The following is a 23,093-nucleotide window of genomic DNA, read 5'->3' as shown; positions in this document are numbered from 1 at the left end:
CGTAGTCATCTATGTTGGAAGTACCATCCATGCTATTGATAGAAACCGAAACAAACTCAGGTCAATCAATAGCGTTTGTTTCAAAGCGGCGGCAAAACACTAAGCTGTTTTGTGGTATAACGTAGACGATAACATTATCTAAAAATAACCGTGCAATTGATCCATTTTCTATAAACTACTTCCTGGCAAAAATCGTGACAATATAGTTATTATTATCGGTGGGAATCACACGTTGTCGTAATTTTTGACCAAATGAGAAGTGGACAAAAAATCCAGAAAAAATAATAAAATAAAACATCAACAATATTTGATGCATATTGGAAAAAAATCCCATTTTACTCGACAATAATAAATAAGGGATCGCGTCTGTATGGTAGAACATAAGATATCGTTTTGGACTAAATATGGACATATGGTACAATTTTGACGGAACTCAAAACCGACCAGCTCTTAACAAACACGCATCAAGTGATACTTAGGAAGACATTTAGAATTAAGGATGAAATTAACGACATTCCACTAATCAATAATAAAACTGTAAAAGGCAATTGATTTTTTTTCAATAAAGTATTAGTTCATTAACAGCTGAAAATATACTTGCCAATAGTATAATTTATATATCAATAATACTGCCTACATAATAAGAGCTTATCACATCAGTATCACAGTCCTCATGGAAAAAAACGGAATGAAAATGTAAACTGTATATATAGAGCAATGTATTATAGCCAAATTATAGAAATATCAAACTGGTCGATTGATAATGCCGCTTATCTTTTTGACATTTGCCTTCAAAGCATGCAAATGATTTTGCTCGCAGGGATTCGCATTCAACATACAATTGCGGAAGGGTTGTCGGTACGAAATGAAATTTGGGGCTTATACATGAATTTTTGTATTTCTGCATAAATCCAATATACTTTGGTGTATATGTACAAATATTATTTGATGATGAAATTGAATTTCAAATATATGTTAACATTTTCTTAACACTTTAAAACATTTATCTTAGAAATATGTATTTGATAAATATCTTGCAGTAAAAATAATGTTTTGTGTTTCAATAGCAATGTGTCTATCACAGTGTAGTTATAAAATGATCTCTCTATAATGACGTCATATTATGTTGCTTCTACGTCAGGAAGGTCACGTGTTATCCAGGCTCCAAGCATTGCACAATGCGTCAGGGACTGTAAAAGAAAGTCAAGAGAGTATAAGAACTTAAACTGAATATATCAAGATATTAAACTACGGCGAGGCAAACGTTGTGTTATTCAGTAACGTTTGTACTCTTTTGTTTATATTGTATAATTTGTTATTAAAGATGCTCCACCGCCGACAGAGCATAAATGGCATTCCCATCACTTGAATAATAATTGGTGTTTGATCGTGTAAATATAGGTCTAATTAACACAAAAAATTATAATAAAATAATTCATTTTGCCTTTAGTGCATGTTGCGGATCAGTATTTCATTCTCTATTAGGATAGAGTGAAACGGAATTTTTTCGGGATGCAATTAATCTTTTTTATTTATATTTTTAACTTAATGTAAAATTAAGAGCTCAAACTTTTCAATGGTGGTAATGGTGTAAAGTAAGTAACTTTGCAACTGAAGCAAAATACTAAATCGTCTGCCCCTATTTTTGATAGTGAAAAAATAGCATTTCTCAGCGGTGGAGCATCTTTAAGTAGCAAGAACACAATACGAATACAATCACTGCATACTTAAGCAACGTTAGACACGCCATATTAAACACCTCAAACATATCTGATTCGGCAAACCACATACAATGTTTTTCTGGAACTCGCCTGGGCTGCTAAAGAGAGGGGGACTAAACAGCAAGCTAAGAACTGATTTACAGAATGGAGAAGCTGTCAAAAATTAATAGTGCAGGTAATCCGAAAAGTAAGTAGATAATTCGTTTATATGGTTCAGTCAGTTCATAGCGTAGAAATGAAACTCCGAATCACATGAGTAGCATTGAAAAAAAACTTGGAAAAGGTGTCACAGCGCAAAATGATTTTTTTTAAAAATCAGTTGATTTGATGAAAAAATATAGAATGATATGAGACACATGAAGTGTCTGACTCATACATTGATAACAAGAACAACTTCAAACTTGTCACTAGCTTTGCCAAAACTACACACTCAAGATCTGTTTGAAATAAAATTTATATACAATGTTTATTATTCGAAATCAATGTGATATCTGAAATTGATGATTTCCTCCAGAAGCACGCAATTGTAAGATAGTTTTGAATTCAAAATTCTTTCGTGATCTTTTCTAGACAAAACAATCTTACACTAATCAGAGATATCATTTCTCACAAAAGCTTCAGATACAAGCGCAAAAAAATGTGATCAAACCAATCAAAATCTAGCCTGCTAATTGATTTAAAACGAAGTCACAGTGACCTAGATTTAAGATAAGACCGACGCACATGTGAAGCAAACACTCAAATATATCAATAAAAAGACAGCTGCAGTTTCTCAATGAAAACTTAATACGTGTGAAAAAGCTTTTGACGTGCAAGCAGCGCACGCGGGAAAAGTGAAAGCCACACTGTACAATGTCACGTGACCACGCGATTTACTCACGAAGTAGCCCATGTCTAAGTGTGTCACTGTTCTGATATTTGGTCTGTATTCAAAGGGGGATAATCCTGTTTAGTCGTATCGCCTGTCTCACTCTTATCAACCCTGTTTACAATAATGTTTCTCACTTCATCCACCTGCGACTGGTTGTTTTTTACATAAGTGAATGATGAAATTTGTTTGTTTCCCTCTATTATCAATTTTGATACAAATATGATAATAGGACGTTAACAGTGTAACCCATGTGTGTTTCGTTTAATAGAAATAATTACGGATTTTAATTTTTTATATTTTAGCTATCTCATTTGTATATGTTTGATATAGACATATATGACACTAAAAGGCTCTCGTTAAACAGTAAAGAAATATATCTTCAATATGGCAATATTTTGTCTAATTACTATATAGTCCGCGGTATGATATACAATGTAACACTAACTAGGCTATCTTAGAATACAATATATACTTTGGAGTTTACCGTGTGATTCCTATAATTATGAAATTATCGTGTAGGAACAAAGAAACATAGTTCAATTCAAAAGTTATTCGACGTGTGATTGCAATAGATATAAGCATCAGTACATATTGATATAAGAGTCATTCTGGAACAGATAAATCCTTACACGATTTGGCTTATACCTTAAACTTCCGTCGGGCATTGAAGTCCTTAATGCTCTCCTGTGTCTGCAGAAGACATGAATTTTTGGCGGCAATTCCTCTGACCCAGGGATGTCGGAGGGCTGTAGCAGCAGTCAAGCGTTTCTTTGGATCCTTCTGCAGCATTTTGCGTATGAAGTCCTGTTTAGAAACATCAATATATGTACATTTTGTATCCTTCAGGTCAAATGTTAAGTACAAAGCTTAATTAGATTGGACAAATGTTACCACATAATATAATTAAATTGACGACACTAGCGCTGTTAATAGCATCGTTTTAAGGGCCTGTTATAGTTTATGTATTTTAGGTATACGAAATCACAAGAATGTTCATTAATTTTGTAACGATTAATTTTGAAAATCTGATACTTTATTTTAAAGTTATATTTTCAGTAACTGGGGAAAAGTTTTAACATCCTATTTTTTCAGTAAGCTATTGAAAACCATAAGTTTTTCTGAATTAAGCTGTGAAAATTATTGTATGATGTTTGAAGCATTTGCAATAACCCATAATTTATGCACTATATTAGTTCTTGTTTTATGCCCTATGCATGTTTAGATGAAAACATATCTGAAGAAGTCGCTTTTTAGTTACTAATAGCATCGTGAATATGTGAAATGAAATGGTAGACCACAGCTTGGCTTTTTGGTTTAGTGTGTGTAGTTTTTATACTGGATTGTAGACGTAAAGATCGTGATTTACGGCAGTGCTATTATACTGGATTGTAGACATAAAGATCGTGATTTACGGCAGTGCTATCAAAACTCATTTTGATCTCTTATTTGTACTTATAAAATTAAAACCTTCACTTTGCATTGTAAGTTTAGTAATTCTCTAAATGTTGGTAACTTTTGGTAGTAAAGAACATATTAAAAACTATTTTTGATTTGTGAGTATGAAAAATACGGTACATATAAATTAAACTAAACAAACAAGTCAAAGACGGATTGTGTTTACTACGTTGTAAAGCAATGTACGGCGTGTAGTGTTACTAAAACTAGCCATACCTGGTATGCATTACAATTTTATAAAAGTTATATGCAAATTATATTTATTTATATTATATTGAATTGCATTTTCATTAAATGTGAATATAAAGGTATTCCGTCTTTGCATATTACAGAATTAGCTCCCTTGCGGGTAGGTATCGATTGTTACGTCATTATTTTGTGAGCGCAATTCACGCCGTTTTCTCCGAAAAGTATGACGTTACGCTCGCAAACATATGACGTCACAACCAATACCTATCAGCAAGTGCAGATAACTCTGTAATATGCAAATTCGGAATACAGCTTACCTTTGCATTTTCACTGATCTCTGAGCAGATGTTATCATCAAAGGAGTAGTCTACCTTTATCACTCTTTTGTATGTATCTCCATTTACGTCTAAGAATGGCTCGTAGCCAGCAAGTCTGGGGAAAGAGGACGTTAGTTTTTATTACTTGACTTGATATACCAAGAAACCAAAGAAATGTTCCGTCAGTGTTATCATATCTGTGAAAGAATTGCAGTAAGTGTGAGGACGTTAATTACTTGCTTAAGTAAGTGGAACACAGGATCAATTGCTTGAGTTAAAGAGATTGCTATTGTAGTTTACGAGAATTGCAATCAAAACTTCCATCTCCGGTGATACTGATAAACTTTTGATGAACTTTCAAGTTCCAACATTAAACATATCAAGACAAAATACTTAAAGTTCTTTAAACATATTTTCATTTCATTTCAAAATATTTTATTGAAATGCAAGTATTATTAAAATAAATTCAATATAAATCATAAAATAGTAAAGTATTAACAAATGGATCGGACAAACAGGCAAAGCCTATACAAATCATTTCCAAAAATGATTATATTTCATCTTTTTATGGTAAGCATTGAAATGGTTTTGTTCTCCCTTTGTTACAAGGATTAATTATTCGAAGACTGATACGTTACTGTAAACAAACCTCTTATCGCAGTGACTTCATCTCACGTTTTCATCCTATAGATTTATTTATTGCAATTTACAAATAAAATCGCACTTGAAATTTAATTTTTCATAAGTTCTAATGAATTTGCGGTTTACAGTAAGTATAAAGGTAAAAAGTTTTGTTTTATTTACTTACAGAACGAATGCGATGACTCCACAGCTCCACATATCTACTGCTTTAGTACATTTCAATCCCCCGCAACATCTCAGGAGCTGCAATAGATATATTCGTACATCACTTCATCAATGATTTAGTGTGACTACTCCTACTATACAGAAGAAATTTACACAATGATCGTTAACTAAGGGTAACATCAAACCTTCCCTATCTACTCACCGCTGTAGTCGGGAGAGGAACACACCATATTCATCTGGACATCTTTCTCCTGTATCGTCCCACAATCCGAAATCAGCTGTCAACATAGGCACGAAAATAAATTAAAATCCAACTTATACCACGTTCCTATTGCAATGATGAAAGAAGAAGAAATGTTATTTTGAATATAACATTACATGTATGTGCTATATATGTGTATGTTGCATTTCATACTGATCACAAATACATACATACACGTAGACTGCGCTCTAACCCCCTTTTTTATAGCCCAATCATTTTTCTTTCAAATGAAGCCAAATTATATCAATATTCAACACACCTCCAACAAAGTATTCCTGATTAAATACACAATTTTTTAATAGAACATATCATTAAGGTATTTTTCGTAGCGCCACCATATGCCGTGGGTGCAGGGGTGTTTTTAAACGGTTTCTTCGGGTTGGAATAGAAAACCAGTAAACAAACAGTACGTAGTACGATCGATATGTGTTTATCTTTTTAGCTGTTATTACATAACGCTAACAAAGAGGTATTTCGAGGATTTAATATAAATCAATCTTCCTAATTTGACTCTAGGTATATCCTTAAGGTCTTCTAGTAATATATTCTCTGGCTACAAAAAGAAAAGACGAGGCATTGAAAATCGATGAAGTTTTGTTTATTACAACAGAATGTGTATTAATATCACGATATTGACATAAAGGGACTTTATAATAGTTGTTCGTTTATGTTTCAGTGAATAGTGAAGGATATTACCATAATGTTTCAGTGAATAGTGAAGGATATTACCTTAATGTTTCAGTGAATAGTGAAGGATATTACCTTAATGTTTCAGTGAATAGTGAAGGATATTACCATAATGTTTCAGTGAATAGTGAAGGATATTACCTTAATGTTTCAGTGAATAGTGAAGGATATTACCTTAATGTTTCAGTAAATAGTGAAGGATATTACCTTAATGTTTCAGTGAATAGTGAAGGAATATTACCCATAATGTTTCAGTGAATAGTGAAGGATATTACCTTAATGTTTCAGTGAATAGTGAAGGATATTACCTTAATGTTTCAGTAAATAGTGAAGGATATTACCTTAATGTTTCAGTGAATAGTGAAGGATATTACCTTAATGTTTCAGTGAATAGTGAAGGATATTACCATTAATGTTTCAGTGAATAGTGAAGGATATTACCTTAATGTTTCAGTGAATAGTGAAGGATATTACCTTAATGTTTCAGTGAATAGTGAAGGATATTACCATTAATGTTTCAGTGAATAGTGAAGGATATTACCTTAATGTTTCAGTGAATAGTGAAGGATATTACCTTAATGTTTCAGTGAATAGTGAAGGATATTACCATAATGTTTCAGTGAATAGTGAAGGATATTACCTTAATGTTTCAGTGAATAGTGAAGGATATTACCTTAATGTTTCAGTGAATAGTGAAGGATATTACCATAATGTTTCAGTGAATAGTGAAGGATATTACCTTAATGTTTCAGTGAATAGTGAAGGATATTACCTTAATGTTTCAGTGAATAGTGAAGGATATTACCATAATGTTTCAGTGAATAGTGAAGGATATTACCATAATGTTTCAGTGAATAGTGAAGGATATTACCTTAATGTTTCAGTGAATAGTGAAGGATATTACCTTAATGTTTCAGTGAATAGTGAAGGATATTACCTTAATGTTTCAGTGAATAGTGAAGGATATTACCTTAATGTTTCAGTGAATAGTGAAGGATATTACCATAATGTTTCAGTGAATAGTGAAGGATATTACCATAATGTTTCAGTGAATAGTGAAGGATATTACCATAATGTTTCAGTGAATAGTGAAGGATATTACCATAATGTTTCAGTGAATAGTGAAGGATATTACCTTAATGTTTCAGTGAATAGTGAAGGATATTACCATAATGTTTCAGTGAATAGTGAAGGATATTACCTTAATGTTTCAGTGAATAGTGAAGGATATTACCTTAATGTTTCAGTGAATAGTGAAGGATATTATCTTAATGTTTCAGTGAATAGTGAAGGATATTACCATTATGTTTCAGTGAATAGTGAAGGATATTACCATAATGTTTCAGTGAATAGTGAAGGATATTACCTTAATGTTTCAGTAAATAGTGAAGGATATTACCTTAATGTTTCAGTGAATAGTGAAGGATATTACCTTAATGTTTCAGTGAATAGTGAAGGATATTACCTTAATGTTTCAGTGAATAGTGAAGGATATTACCATAATGTTTCAGTGAATAGTGAAGGATATTACCATAATGTTTCAGTGAATAGTGAAGGATATTACCTTAATGTTTCAGTGAATAGTGAAGGATATTACCTAATGTTTCAGTGAATAGTGAAGGATATTATCTTAATGTTTCAGTGAATAGTGAAGGGTATAACCTAATGTTTCAGTGAATAGTGAAGGATATTACCTTAATGTTTCAGTGAATAGTGAAGGATATTACCTTAATGTTTCAGTGAATAGTGAAGGATATTACCATAATGTTTCAGTGAATAGTGAAGGATATTACCTTAATGTTTCAGTGAATAGTGAAGGATATTACCATAATGTTTCAGTGAATAGTGAAGGATATTACCTTAATGTTTCAGTGAATAGTGAAGGATATTACCTTAATGTTTCAGTGAATAGTGAAGGATATTACCTTAATGTTTCAGTGAATAGTGAAGGATATTACCTTAATGTTTCAGTGAATAGTGAAGGATATTACCAATGTTCAGTTAGTGAAGGATATTACCTTAATGTTTCAGTGAATAGTGAAGGATATTACCTTAATGTTTCAGTGAATAGTGAAGGATATTACCATAATGTTTCAGTAAATAGTGAAGGATATTACCATAATGTTTCAGTGAATAGTGAAGGATATTACCATAATGTTTCAGTGAATAGTGAAGGATATTACCTTAATGTTTCAGTGAATAGTGAAGGATATTACCATAATGTTTCAGTGAATAGTGAAGGATATTACCTTAATGTTTCAGTGAATAGTGACGGATATTACCTTAATGTTTCAGTGAATAGTGAAGGATATTACCATAATGTTTCAGTGAATAGTGAAGGATATTACCTTAATGTTTCAGTGAATAGTGAAGGATATTACCATAATGTTTCAGTGAATAGTGAAGGATATTACCATAATGTTTCAGTGAATAGTGAAGGATATTACCTTAATGTTTCAGTATATAGTGAAGGATATTATCTTAATGTTTCAGTAAATAGTGAAGGATATTATCTTAATGTTTCAGTGAATAGTGAAGGATATTACCTTAATGTTTCAGTGAATAGTGAAGGATATTACCTTAATGTTTCAGTGAATAGTGAAGGATATTACCATAATGTTTCAGTGAATAGTGAAGGATATTACCTTAATGTTTCAGTGAATAGTGAAGGATATTACCTTAATGTTTCAGTGAATAGTGAAGGATATTATCTTAATGTTTCAGTGAATAGTGAAGGATATTACCTTAATGTTTCAGTGAATAGTGAAGGATATTATCTTAATGTTTCAGTATATAGTGAAGGATATTACCATAATGTTTCAGTGAATAGTGAAGGATATTACCTTAATGTTTCAGTGAATAGTGAAGGATATTACCTTAATGTTTCAGTGAATAGTGAAGGATATTACCTTAATGTTTCAGTGAATAGTGAAGGATATTACCTTAATGTTTCAGTGAATAGTGAAGGATATTACCTTAATGTTTCAGTGAATAGTGAAGGATATAACCTAATGTTTCAGTGAATAATGAAGGATATTACCTTAATGTTTCAGTGAATAGTGAAGGATATTACCTTAATGTTTCAGTGAATAGTGAAGGATATTACCTTAATGTTTCAGTGAATAGTGAAGGATATTACCTTAATGTTTCAGTGAATAGTGAAGGATATTATCTTAATGTTTCAGTGAACAGTGACGGATATTACCTTAAATTTTCAGTAAATAGTGAAGGATATTACCTTAATGTTTCAGTGAACAGTGACGGATATTACCTTAAATTTTCAGTAAATAGTGAAGGATATTACCTTAATGTTTCTGTGAATTACTCCTTTATCGTGCATATACTACAACATAATTAACATCGTTTTACTGAATATCGAAGTTAAAATGGTGTTAAACATTAAATTCATTCTAACGAGTATTGTGAGTTGAGAAGCCAAGGATGGCAAATATACATATTGATATACTACTACTAAGCAGATAATTATACAATTTCTTGTACACTTGATTCAAACACAAGAAATAAATGTCTCCAATAATCAAAATGTAGTAAATACATTTCTTTAATAATAAATGAACGAAAGAAAAAACCGAATGAACGAATTATTTTTTTAACTAATTATTTATATGTATAGATAACGGCATTAACCTAAATACAATGTAGATGTATACTAAATCAGTCATAGTGTTGCTAAATAATCGAAACAAATTAAATAAATCATTGATTAATGAAAGATTTTTATCAACTGTTTGATTATTATTATAATTAGATAATCAGTAATTATATCTATTACCCGCACAGCCTCGAGAATGTCTCTCATCACATGAGCTGCTTCCTTCTCCGTGTACGTCCCACGGACCTCAATGCTTTAATGAGGAAACAAAAAATCTATTGATTTTGTTGGAATATGACAATCAAGTGAGAGCTTAATTTAATACAATTTTGGTTTTCATAAAATGTAGTTGAATAAGTTACAAATTACCGTTTTAGCGATGTTTTCTTTTAACTTTTAATTGTTTTTTTTTATTATGAGTAATATGCACGAGGTGAGCCTTTTTATGCATTGGTAAAGCGATTATAAGACTTGTTTCTAAATATATATCTGTTGCATAGGATTGCAGCCGTTACCAATAAAATAAGAAAGGGTAAAAAATCGAGATGCAGCAGAAATTCATTTTAATCTTACCTGTCAAAGAGTTCTCCACCTTTAGCTAGTTCAAGGACAAGCTGAAGTTGTGTTTCTGTTTCATAAATTTCTTTCAGGCGAATCTGTGAATTATAGGACAGACGAATGACACTACATGGATCGATTAGTTGCTTGGTTGGGCTCAACGACTTATCAATTAATACAGTCAACAAAGGACGCTCCCCTTGTACATATATGTACTGCGGTGTTTGAATGTGTTTTGGGAGGCTGTGGTATATCTGTGTTGTGTTTCCTTGTAAAAGTTAGACTCTTGACGTTTTTATAATGCTATTTGATTTAAGCATTCCGCGAAACTACCAAACAGCACACTTATTTTTTTTATATCAGTTTCATTGATAGTAGATCTAAAATAATGCCGAAATGCAAGTGTTTAAACATTGATGTTAGTACCTAACTACAATTCTTCAATAACTCTATCATTATAAATCTCATACGGGTCCACCTTCCGTTGAATAGATTTTACAAAATCGTGATATTGTATACTCCAGTGTACCTTTGATTGACCAATCTAATGTCTATTTCAAATTTCTTAAAACTGATTCATAGCTGTTCTAAATAAGTATATTTTTTTTCAAAATTCCACATCATTTTTGTACCCATCAGCCTACATAAAGCTTCCCGAGTAGTTGTAGCTTATGTTTTCAGCACATGGTGACCAGAAATTGGCACAACAGTAAGGGATGATATATAAAAGGCTCCATTAGAACTTATGTACAACTATCTAAACCTTTGTTAGACTTTAATTAAGAATTTGAGGACAAATTATCAGACAGTAGTGATTTGAGATTTATGGTTTCATGAGATTAGATAAGATAGACTGCACATTTCACACTACATAGTTTTATTGGCCACACGGTAGACGTATATGAATACAATTGAGACTTCCACTCGACATACGCTATAAATATCAAATTGACTTAGACATTAATCCATACTGGATAAGCCCCGGTGTTAAGGAGAGGATTATAACACTTAACATCAGTATGTAACTTAGATTATAAACTCGGCTGTTTAATATACGACAGAACAGCGAGGGCTGTAATACATTACTTGTGAGAGCAGTCATTGTTGATAATCCTTCGGTTTACCTAGCAAAATAAGTAACATACTAGACATAAAAGGAGGACACAAACGCTTATTGTTATCTTGTTACATCGTTTATATATTGTTACATTGTTTAAAATATTGTTACATTGTTGATATACTGTTACATTGTTTATATATATATATATATATTGTTACATTGTTATTACATTATTACATTGTTTTCATATTGTTGCATTGAATTAATTTGGTAAAATACATTTTTTTAAAGAAATTATGTACCATTTCTAAGAAAAATGAAAACAATTTTGAAATTGACATCAAGGTGTAATTTCATTTTACGTCTAAGGGGTATGAGTTGACTTGACTTTATGCTGCTGTTGTGTTGTGCATGTTATACGGCAAACTTCAAGTGAACAAATATCTCATTTATCCATGATTATATACTAGAACCTAGACGTGGTCTTAATTTTACAAATACATTTTAAGATAGTGACAGCTATCACAGGTAATGAATTTTATAACGTATTCATATGTAATTGGATAATGAAAACTTGTATGTCACAAGCGTCATTATAACACAGTTACATGTAAACACTGTCCTAATGTATTGCACAGATAATGACATTTCATAATCCAATGTTTGAAATGAAACAATAAAGCCTATAATGAAATAATGGGAAATTTGTGAAATGGAATTCGTAGTGCAATACAGTTCTATTTAATCAAAATACCAAAGCATTAACATAAATGCATGTAACTAAAGGCGGAATGCTGATACTCATTAGATAATTTGAACACTTAAAATCAGTACCTATTTCAACTGCACTACTGCTTCTGATGACCATAGTCTACCAAAGTCCATTAATGTTTTATATAAATATAATTTCATTAATTCTGCGTGTTTTGCATGTCCTGTATTCATGAACATCAATAATTACATTAATATGAAATGTGTTTATCTAACTAATATATATTAATTATTATTATATAAACAAAATAATTTTTTTCTATTCAGTTCAAAAACAATTACCACCCAGAATTTTCAATTGCAACATTAAAAGCAAAACTTCCAAATTCAACAAAATGTCAGAAAAGAAAATATACAGAAAACATTAGGTACATGTGTAGTCAACGTCATGATATTCCATCGGGATCACAAGCCTGGGGTTTTACAACATTTTGTGACCCTCGGGTAGAATATCCATATCCTTCTTATACACATATCATAGCGTCTTATAATATCAACAGTATTAGTGTTATATGATTAGCTAATAACATTATTTTTTATTATTTACACTTAACCTTCTTTAGTTTTTAATTGACTTTTACCATACTCTGATCAGACTTGTTGAAGGTATCCCATTGGATTATTTTACAACGCTATACGTTTAACTGCATACACAATTTGTACATATAAATTTTACCCTTATTTTGTGAATTTAATTTATCATTATGGTGAAAACTGGAATACAGTATTAAAATACTGACATAACGAAAACACATCGATCCTTTAGGTCAAAGAGACTCGTAAAAAAATATCTCGACCTCTCCTGCAGTGTTCTCTACTCAATCAATGAAAACTTCTCCCTGAACATAACAATAACACATACCACTACTTACCAGATTCGGATGTTCTCTACTCAATCAATGAAAACTTCTCCCTGAACATAACAATAACACACACCACTACTTACCAGATTCGGATGTTCTCTACTCAATCAATGAAAACTTCTCCCTGAACATAACAATAACACATACCACTACTTACCAGATTCGGATGTTCTCTACTCAATCAATGAAAACTTCTCCCTGAACATAACAATAACACATACCACTACTTACCAGATTCGGATGTTCTCTACTCAATCAATGAAAACTTCTCCCTGAACATAACAATAACACACACCACTACTTACCAGATTCGGATGTTCTCTACTCAATCAATGAAGACGTCTCCCTGAACATAACAATAACACACACCAGTACTTACCAGATTCGGATGTTCTCTACTCAATCAATGAAGACGTCTCCCTGAACATAACAATAACACATACCACTACTTACCAGATTCGGATGTTCTCTACTCAATCAATGAAAACGTCTCCCTGAACATAACAATAACACATACCACTACTTACCAGATTCGGATGTTCTCTACTCAATCAATGAAAACTTCTCCCTGAACATAACAATAACACATACCACTACTTACCAGATTCGGATGTTCTCTACTCAATCAATGAAGACGTCTCCCTGAACATAAACAATAACACATACCACTACTTACCAGATTCGGATGTTCTCTACTCAATCAATGAAGACGTCTCCCTGAACATAACAATAACACATACCACTACTTACCAGATTCGGATGTTCTCTACTCAATCAATGAAGACGTCTCCCTGAACATAACAATAACACATACCACTACTTACCAGATTCGGATGTTCTCTACTCAATCAATGAAGACGTCTCCCTGAACATAACAATAACACATACCACTACTTACCAGATTCGGATGTTCTCTACTCAATCAATGAAGACGTCTCCCTGAACATAACAATAACACATACCACTACTTACCAGATTCGGATGTTCTCTACTCAATCAATGAAAACTTCTCCCGAACATAACAATAACACATACCACTACTTACCAGATTCGGATGTTCTCTACTCAACAATGAAGACGTCTCCCTGAACATAACAATAACACATACCACTACTTACCAGATTCGGATGTTCTCTACTCAATCAATGAAAACTTCTCCCTGAACATAACAATAACACATACCACTACTTACCAGATTCGGATGTTCTCTACTCAATCAATGAAGACGTCTCCCTGAACATAACAATAACACACACCACTACTTACCAGATTCGGATGTTCTCTACTCAATCAATGAAAACTTCTCCCTGAACATAACAATAACACATACCACTACTTACCAGATTCGGATGTTCTCTACTCAATCAATGAAAACTTCTCCCTGAACATAACAATAACACATACCACTACTTACCAGATTCGGATGTTCTCTACTCAATCAATGAAAACTTCTCCCTGAACATAACAATAACACATACCACTACTTACCAGATTCGGATGTTCTCTACTCAATCAATGAAAACTTCTCCCTGAACATAACAATAACACATACCACTACTTACCAGATTCGGATGTTCTCTACTCAATCAATGAAAACTTCTCCCTGAACATAACAATAACACATACCACTACTTACCAGATTCGGATGTTCTCTACTCAATCAATGAAAACTTCTCCCTGAACATAACAAATAACACATACCACTACTTACCAGATTCGGATGTTCTCTACTCAATCAATGAAAACTTCTCCCTGAACATAACAATAACACATACCACTACTTACCAGATTCGGATGTTCTCTACTCAATCAATGAAAACTTCTCCCTGAACATAACAATAACACATACCACTACTTACCAGATTCGGATGTTCTCTACTCAACCAATGAAGACTTCTCCCTGAACATAACAATAACACATACCACTACTTACCAGATTCGGATGGTTCAACATCAACAAAAGTCCGATTTCCTTCTCCACTTCTTCTCGACAATGTTTTATCTAAAATACAGACAAGATATATTTATCCATTAGCCAATGTGATATACAAGACCTTTAATTGATATAGAATATGTTAGTATATAAGTATATATTTCTGACCACAAAATTTTATTGACGTTTGTTTTGGACAGAAAATACTGGCGCAAAATGAATATGGTTGTATTTGAGATGACAAAGATGTCAGTTGTTGTCATCATCATAACACTAATCTATAACGTTTAGGAAACTCTTTAAAAACTAATTTTGAAAAAAAAACCCACATAAACGCATGCATCAGATTCAATCTTCTCACATTTAACTGTTGTGTGTTTGTTTGTTTTTATTAAGTATATTTTCTTTATCTAGATATATTTTTTGCAAACCAATGTGTGTTTGTTTAAAATTGTAATAAGACCAACGATTAGTATTCAGACTTAAAGCATTAACTGTCATATGAAAATGCTACATTTTCTACGAAATGTGTGTCACCACATAAGAAGAGAGAGTCACTCAGACACACTCAACAGAAAAAAATACAACGTGACGGAGTAGCATTTATACCGGAATACATCCCATCCAAAGCTACTAAGACACACAGAAATAGAAGGTTCCGACGCAAAAGACCAAGTACACAGCCATCTACTACACGCAACACAGTTGTTAACCTTTCTGACCATCATCTCACTGATGCAGAAACTGCCCTTCTGCCCGGTTCCCAAAGAAGTTAACCACGCCGAACTCTTTGATGACATGCTTCTCAGATTACGTGTGCATTTTGCCAGTGATGATGACCAAGATGATGTTGATGATAGACCACCAGCTCCATCTCCTGTTGCATCCCCATCAACCCCTTTAAGAAAAAGAGCACTTGGAACCCATCGCCCAATCGAAAGCCCGCCCTTGAAGCATACATCAAGGCAGTTAGGGTGGAAGTTGTTGCTCACAATGATCGTGCCCAGATCAGTAAAGATCAGCCTATCTACATCAGAACGCCGAGCACTTCATTCACTACAACAAAATGCTGAAATTGTCATCAAACCAGCAGATAAAGGCGCGGCAGTTGTAATAATGAACAGGAGAGACTACATTACAGAAGCAAACCGTCAGCTCTCTAACGCACAGTTCTACCAGAAACTGGATAGGGACCCCACAGAGGAACACGCCAAACTGGTCAATGACAACTTAGATAGGATCCTAGACCGAGGAGATATTGACGAAGACACAGCGAGCTTTTTACGACCAGAGAACGCTCAAGCAGGCAAATTCTATCTCCTCCCAAAAATCCACAAACCTGGCAACCCGGGCAGGCCGATCATCAACTCTATAGGCCACCCTACCGAAAAATATTTTTAAGTTTATTGATTTCCATTTACGCCCCATTGTTGAAAATCTACCATCTTATCTAAAAGATACTACTGATTACTTGAATAAAACGCCTTGCCATGACCTACCATATGGCACTCTGTTAGTTACGATGGATGTTGTCTCTCTCTACACCAACATCCCGCACGCGGACGGCATTGCTGCCTGTCGTGCGGCATGGGACAGACGTGTGTCTAACCATCCGTCGACCCAGAGTTTAGTAGATCTCCTTAAACTTGTCCTCACCCTTAACAACTTCAAGTTTAATGACGAAAACTACTTGCAAATCAGTGGTACAGCTATAGGCACCAAGATGGCTCCTTCGTATGCCAATGTATTCATGGGAAACCTTGAATAAACCTTCAAGCTGGCTCAGATTCATTGACGATATTGAAATCAAATGGACCTCCAACCGACAGTCTCTCGATGAATTTATTGAACGTGCCAACACATTCCACAATACCATCAAATTCACTGCCGATATATCATCAGATACCAATACATTTCTAGGCACTAGATACACCTTAGTTGAAGAGGCCATTAGAACTGACTTGTATTCCAAACCTACTGATTCTCATCTATACCTCCGTTCCACCAGTTGTCATCTCTCACATACATCTTACCACCAGAAGCATTCCCTATTCACAAGCTTTACGAATCCGTTGAATAGTTTCCGACAATACCACCTTCGAACGCCGGTGCGAAGAAATGCCACCATCTCTCTAGAGGATACAAATCGCATCTGATCGACCGAGAAATCGACAAGGTCCGCGCCATAGAAAGAGCCAATTTCCTCATATACCAAACCAGAACTGCCACTCAACGTGTTTCCTGTGTGGTAACATTCCATCCTAAATTACCACATCTCCCTTCTATCCTTAGGAACCACTGGAAAATCATTGAGTCATCAACAACAAAACTTAGGCGTATTTTCCCAGAGCCACCGCTACTAGCCTACCGCAGAGCAAAAAATGTAAAAGACCTTGTAGTGAGCAGCAAACTTCCTCCTTTTGCTCCTGCTGGACAAACAGGTTCATTCCAGACATGCAACAATAAACGGTGCATGATGTGTCCATACACAGCATCCACAGACACATTTGAATGTGCTATCAACAACAGAGCTACAACATCCGACAGAACCTGACGTGCAAATTCAGCAATGTCATCTACCTCCTCTGGTGTAGGAAATGCACAAAATGCAATACGTTGGGGAAACCGATGGTCCACTCAACGTCAGAATCAACAATCATCGCTGGTCTATCAAACATAACAAACCTGACTATCCGGTTGCCAGACATTTCAACTTACCCAGCCATAGTTGGAAAGACATGCAGGTGATTGCAATTGAACACTGTTCCTACTGGACACAAACCAAGCGTCAATCGAGAGAGATTCTGGATTACCTATCTACAGACCCGCTATCCCAAAAGGCATTTACGAACGTTAAATATACTAATTGACATCAATTGATCACTTGCTTTTCAATTAATTATCCCTACTTCCAGCATTTTCCCGTTCTGTTCTACGCGTTTTTGATCCTTTACATATGCTGCCCGGCAAAAGGCGACTAAATTTAGGACTTAGCTTCATTGCAAACACACCGAGAAGATAGGCGACTAAATTTGCATCCTATACCATTGAGCACTATATATAAATTTCGCCACACATATGACGTCACACGTGGCACGCTTTCCAGTCATCGCTCATATTTTAAGCGTTCTGTCGAACAGCATGGATACATTTTGGTAGATCCAGCCGAAGGGTAAATTGCGCTCCATTGTGCTGTACAGTTAAATATTTGTCTACTTTGTCCCGCATTACTGTTCGTATCCTATTATGTAATCGTGTTCGTTTTGTATGTCTTGATAAAGGGGCAGATCGCCTTGAAAATTTGACAATTTTTTCTCCACACGGTTGAAATTACTTCCTTGTCCCATATTTACCATTTGAAGTAATTCGTATCCAACAGACTTACGTTTGATTGGATCCCGTGTCATCTAGAAAATCCTATTGATATTACTTCTTTGACCATGATACATCTATAAATGTAGGTATAGGAGTATGGAATTAGCTCCACTATTGTACTGGGACTACTGAGACGAACATGAATTATCTCCCCTAACGTACTGAGACTACTGGAACGAACATGAATTATCTCCCTTTCTGTACTTGGACTACTAGGACGAACATGAATTAGCTCCCCTATTGTACTTGGACTACTTGGACGAACATGAATTATCTCCCTTACTGTATTTCGACTTCTAGTACGAACATGAAATCTTCCCTACTGTACTGAGACTACTGGGACGAACATGAATTATCTCCCCTACTGTATTTGGACTACTAGGACGAACATGAAATCTCCCTACTGTACTTGGACAACTGGGAAGAACATGAATTATCTTCCCTACTGTACTAGGACTACTGGGACGAACATGGATTATCTCCCCTACTGTACTGGGACGAACATGAATTATCTCCCCTACTGTACTGGGACGAACATGAATCATCTTCCCTACTATACTAGGACTACTGGGACGAACATGAATTATCTCCCCTACTGTACTGGGACTACTGGGACGAACATGAATAATGCCTATCCTTTCTCTGTGATCTGATCAGTCGGTCGTATTAAAAACTACATGGAAAATACAATGAATTAATATGCAAATGCAGCTCCTGTGTTGACACGTGTTTGTAATTTATCCGGAAAACATGATACCGGTAGTGAATTATGCACAAGTTCTATTTTGTTTATTTTACAGAACGTTTGTTTGATACCGGATATACATTGAAAGGTAATAAGCAAGCATGAACTTGGGGTTTCCGATCGAAAACAAACCTATTGTGATACAAACAAAGCTACAAAGCGTGTAGGTCTATAAATAGTTTTTAAAATGTAATCCAATTATAACAAATTGTGTTTATTTATATAGATTCAATAGGACAATTCATTCCCATTGATAAAATATCACTTAGATTATTTTGGATGATTTAAACGAAAGACAACATCAGTCCCAGGTCAATATACAATAACAAAGTTATGATATCCCAGCAACCATGTAGAAAGAAATGAAGCAGAAGTGGCAAACATATTGTGAGTTTCATCTGTGATCTTCAGGATGTCAAATTAAACTGAACTATACCAGAATATGGAAAAATATGCTAGGTAATCAATTATCTGATGAAAACGTCATCAAATCGTGTGCACCTTACCCTCTTGTTGATGGTCTTTACTGCCCAAGCTTCGTCGGTTAAACGACTCGTACATTTGTTGACGATTGAATTGGTTCCCCTGTAAACAACAGTAAACAGCAATTAGATTATCAGTTAAAGTACATTTAAAAGATATTTTGTCTGTAAAGATAATTTGTCTGTATAAGCTGTATTCCCGTGACTTTCAGGCATATCTTGAGTAACATTTGAGGATATAGGGAGAACCTAGGGTCCATGAGCAATCATCAAATACATTTTGTATGATACAGACAGAGGTAAAAGAAGCCAAGTAGTATAGTACTTTTGGAGAGGGCTACAATCAAGAGGGCGCTGTCGCAATGCATTATCCTGTCAGACTTATCTACATAGTGATGGTAGGGATCCGCTGGATTTTGTACCAAAAAGAAGAGTAGGAGGAGAATATAGGATCACCATTTACTACTAATTCATTCAAAAGCCCACTACCTTTCCGAAACAAAAATCAAACGGTTCTAAAACAATAATAGTATAATGAGATATATATTTATGGTCTTAGACGATGTTAAAGTAACAAACAAATGCAAGTTTCTCTGCGTAATCTATGTTACATGTAACAGAGAAGATTCATATCTTGTTTTGTCGTCTGGCGCAGTTATCAGTCAACTAACGCGCTGTATATTAGGACGTTGGCGAGCTATATAATATGACCCGCGTTATGAAAAGTAATTTTGATTTAATTGAATTAAATTGTTAAAATATGGTAAGCTTTTTATAACTTTTGCAAAGTCTGCAAAATTATCAAACATACCTATTTCAAATATTAAAAGCCGTTTGCGAAAGGTGGTGGACCGTTAAGGAACAGATGAACAGTAATCATAATGGAACTTAAGAAAAGAATTTTTTTGTGTCAATTCTTGTTTAGTAAAAATGAACATTACTGTGCAGAGATAAGTAAGAATATTTAATCATCAATATGGATTAATGCAGTCTGGATATTTTAGTTATAAATACATTCTGCTCCCCAATTAATCATATCACTTACCAAAATTCTCAACGGTCATAACTGACATCAAAGTTTTAATGTCTTTCCTAGTTTTATTAACATATTTGTATGTTTATCTCCCTGTATATGGTTAAACAAAAAATACTTTATAAGATTGAGATTTGGTATACATATCGTACCTAAACTGCTATACACTTTTAATCATATCTCACTGCGTTCGTGGAATAGTTAATTTAACCATTACATCACACAAGACAGACAAATTATTCCCATTTGTGCTCTTAACTTCTCATTTGATAATTTTGTCGTTCAACTTGAAAGTCAGCACCGTGAACGTTTAATTTCATTTCAGCATAGATAATTATATAAATTGCTATCGATGGATCTATGTAAAAGTCGTGACTGAAAGCTAACCATACGTTTACGCTCTTGTGTCTATATATGGCATTAGGTGAGCTTAAGATACCTCGGTATGGTTTATGTGACGTGAAAGTACACGACATTTTAATTCTGTCCGTATTTCGCTCAACTTAATTAAATAGACCATAGTGTGACGTCACAGTTACTTACATTAAGTTATGGCCTCGGAGTTTAAAGATCCTTTGACCATACATAACAGCCATTTAGTTTGACTAGAGAATATCGACATGTTTTGTGTAAGTAACCAAAGCTAGTCATGTATAGACATTCATGACTTTTATGTAAATCTTAATTTATCTCGGTAGGCATAGCCAGTATTCGTATTCCCATTATAAATATGCATTGTGTAAGATACACGGAGATATCGTGTTTGATGTTGTAGTAGCATGTGTTCCTACCTCAAACATATCTTAAATACATAGTGCAGTAGTTACACGTGTGCTTTCATAAAATCATTAACGCTTGCATTTTTTTTTATTAAAAAGATGGTCAATGGTATAATTTAAATTTATTTGACATATGTGATGTTTCACGTTACGAGCTACATAATTCCTTTGACATATTGTTTAATATAACTTTTAACTGTATAAGAAAATGAGGAAACAAGGTGTTAAATTAATACACGAGCAAGCTTGTACGCGTACAGTAACGTGTTACTGTACATGTTCTCATCTTTCTATAGTTACGATCCTTCGATAAAATTGTCGCTATCATCGACGTGAATCTATCAAATGGGCCAAATTGTTTTCTTTGTGTATATGATAATTAATCTTAAGACAATCTTCTGTAGATTATCTATGTAGGTCTGCCCCAACTGTGTACTCACACATGATCAATTACTAGTACCCACACATTTACTATCCATGTCCGTAAAACGAATCAACATACAACAATCCATTGTAACACAGTTAACGTAACACATGTACGGTTTCCAATTATATCCGTGGTCGCCATGGTTACATAATTTGTTGTTTTACCTGCAGCCATCAATAATTGACCAATAAACTCGACTGTGTGTAGAACCTCCACACAGCCTTAACGATACACAACATGGTACCTATAGGGTATACTGTTGTCACGGTCAATACACTAATTACAATATAACTTACCTCCCTAACTCCGGCCCTAACATATACCGATCCTCAAACAGTCCATCCTCCGGTCTGATACTTTCGTTTATCCAGAATTTACCTCCAGAAGTGTTGGACATTTTGACAGATTTACACAGGTGCTGTACTGGATTATAGCACAGGTAAAAGCAGAGTCGCTACGCGATTCAAAACAGTATACACACCAGGTAAATCCCAGGTGAAACCGAACATTTAATCACGTGGTATATTGTTCAAAATAAATATTTATCGGTAAGGGCTGTGAAGTAGGCTTACTGTAGATGTCATCGGACGATTTAAAAGGCCTTTCCATAGGAGATCGATCAAGTCTGTCATGGCTGAGCGTGATACTGCCGAAGAAAGCAGTGTGAGAGGGCAGATTGAAAATCGATCGATGTCATCTCATGATCAGAAGCAATGTAAAACAGCGAATTCGAATAATGTTGCAGGAATTCATGATTTTGCTGAAAATTCAGTGTTTGGAAAAGCAACAAGTAATACAATATATCAAGCATTTATATAATATCTACAGTGAGCAATTTGATATCAATAACAACTCGGATATTACACAATTTAATTCAACAATTTTAGTTTAAATGGTTTTGCTAAGCCGATCTGTGATTGGTTAAATGAACACTTAAGACTGTTTTAGAATTGATCGGAATAACTTTTCCGAAATCTTGATTATCATTACATCGCACACAATCCGAGAAATCATGTAAACTACGCGTATACAGTTACACTTACTAAATGGAGACCAAACACAAACACTCCAACAATCACACTGGGTTGCAGATTGATAAACGGAGTGTAGTATAGACATTGTAGTTTCCGAGGGTAACAATCCGA

General features: G+C 34.2%; 1 pseudogene; it reads right to left on the bottom strand.

Moving 5' to 3' along the window:
* Positions 1 to 306: 306 nt before the first annotated feature.
* On the bottom strand, positions 307 to 22,470 carry LOC138332911 (calcium/calmodulin-dependent protein kinase type IV-like; annotated as a pseudogene).
* Positions 22,471 to 23,093: the final 623 nt, after the last annotated feature.

The sequence above is a fragment of the Argopecten irradians genome, chromosome 10, assembly GCF_041381155.1.
Source record: "Argopecten irradians isolate NY chromosome 10, Ai_NY, whole genome shotgun sequence".
NCBI lineage: Eukaryota > Metazoa > Mollusca > Bivalvia > Pectinida > Pectinidae > Argopecten > Argopecten irradians.
The sequence above is the reverse complement of the archived record's forward strand: the minus strand, read 5'-3'. Positions and strand labels throughout refer to the sequence as shown.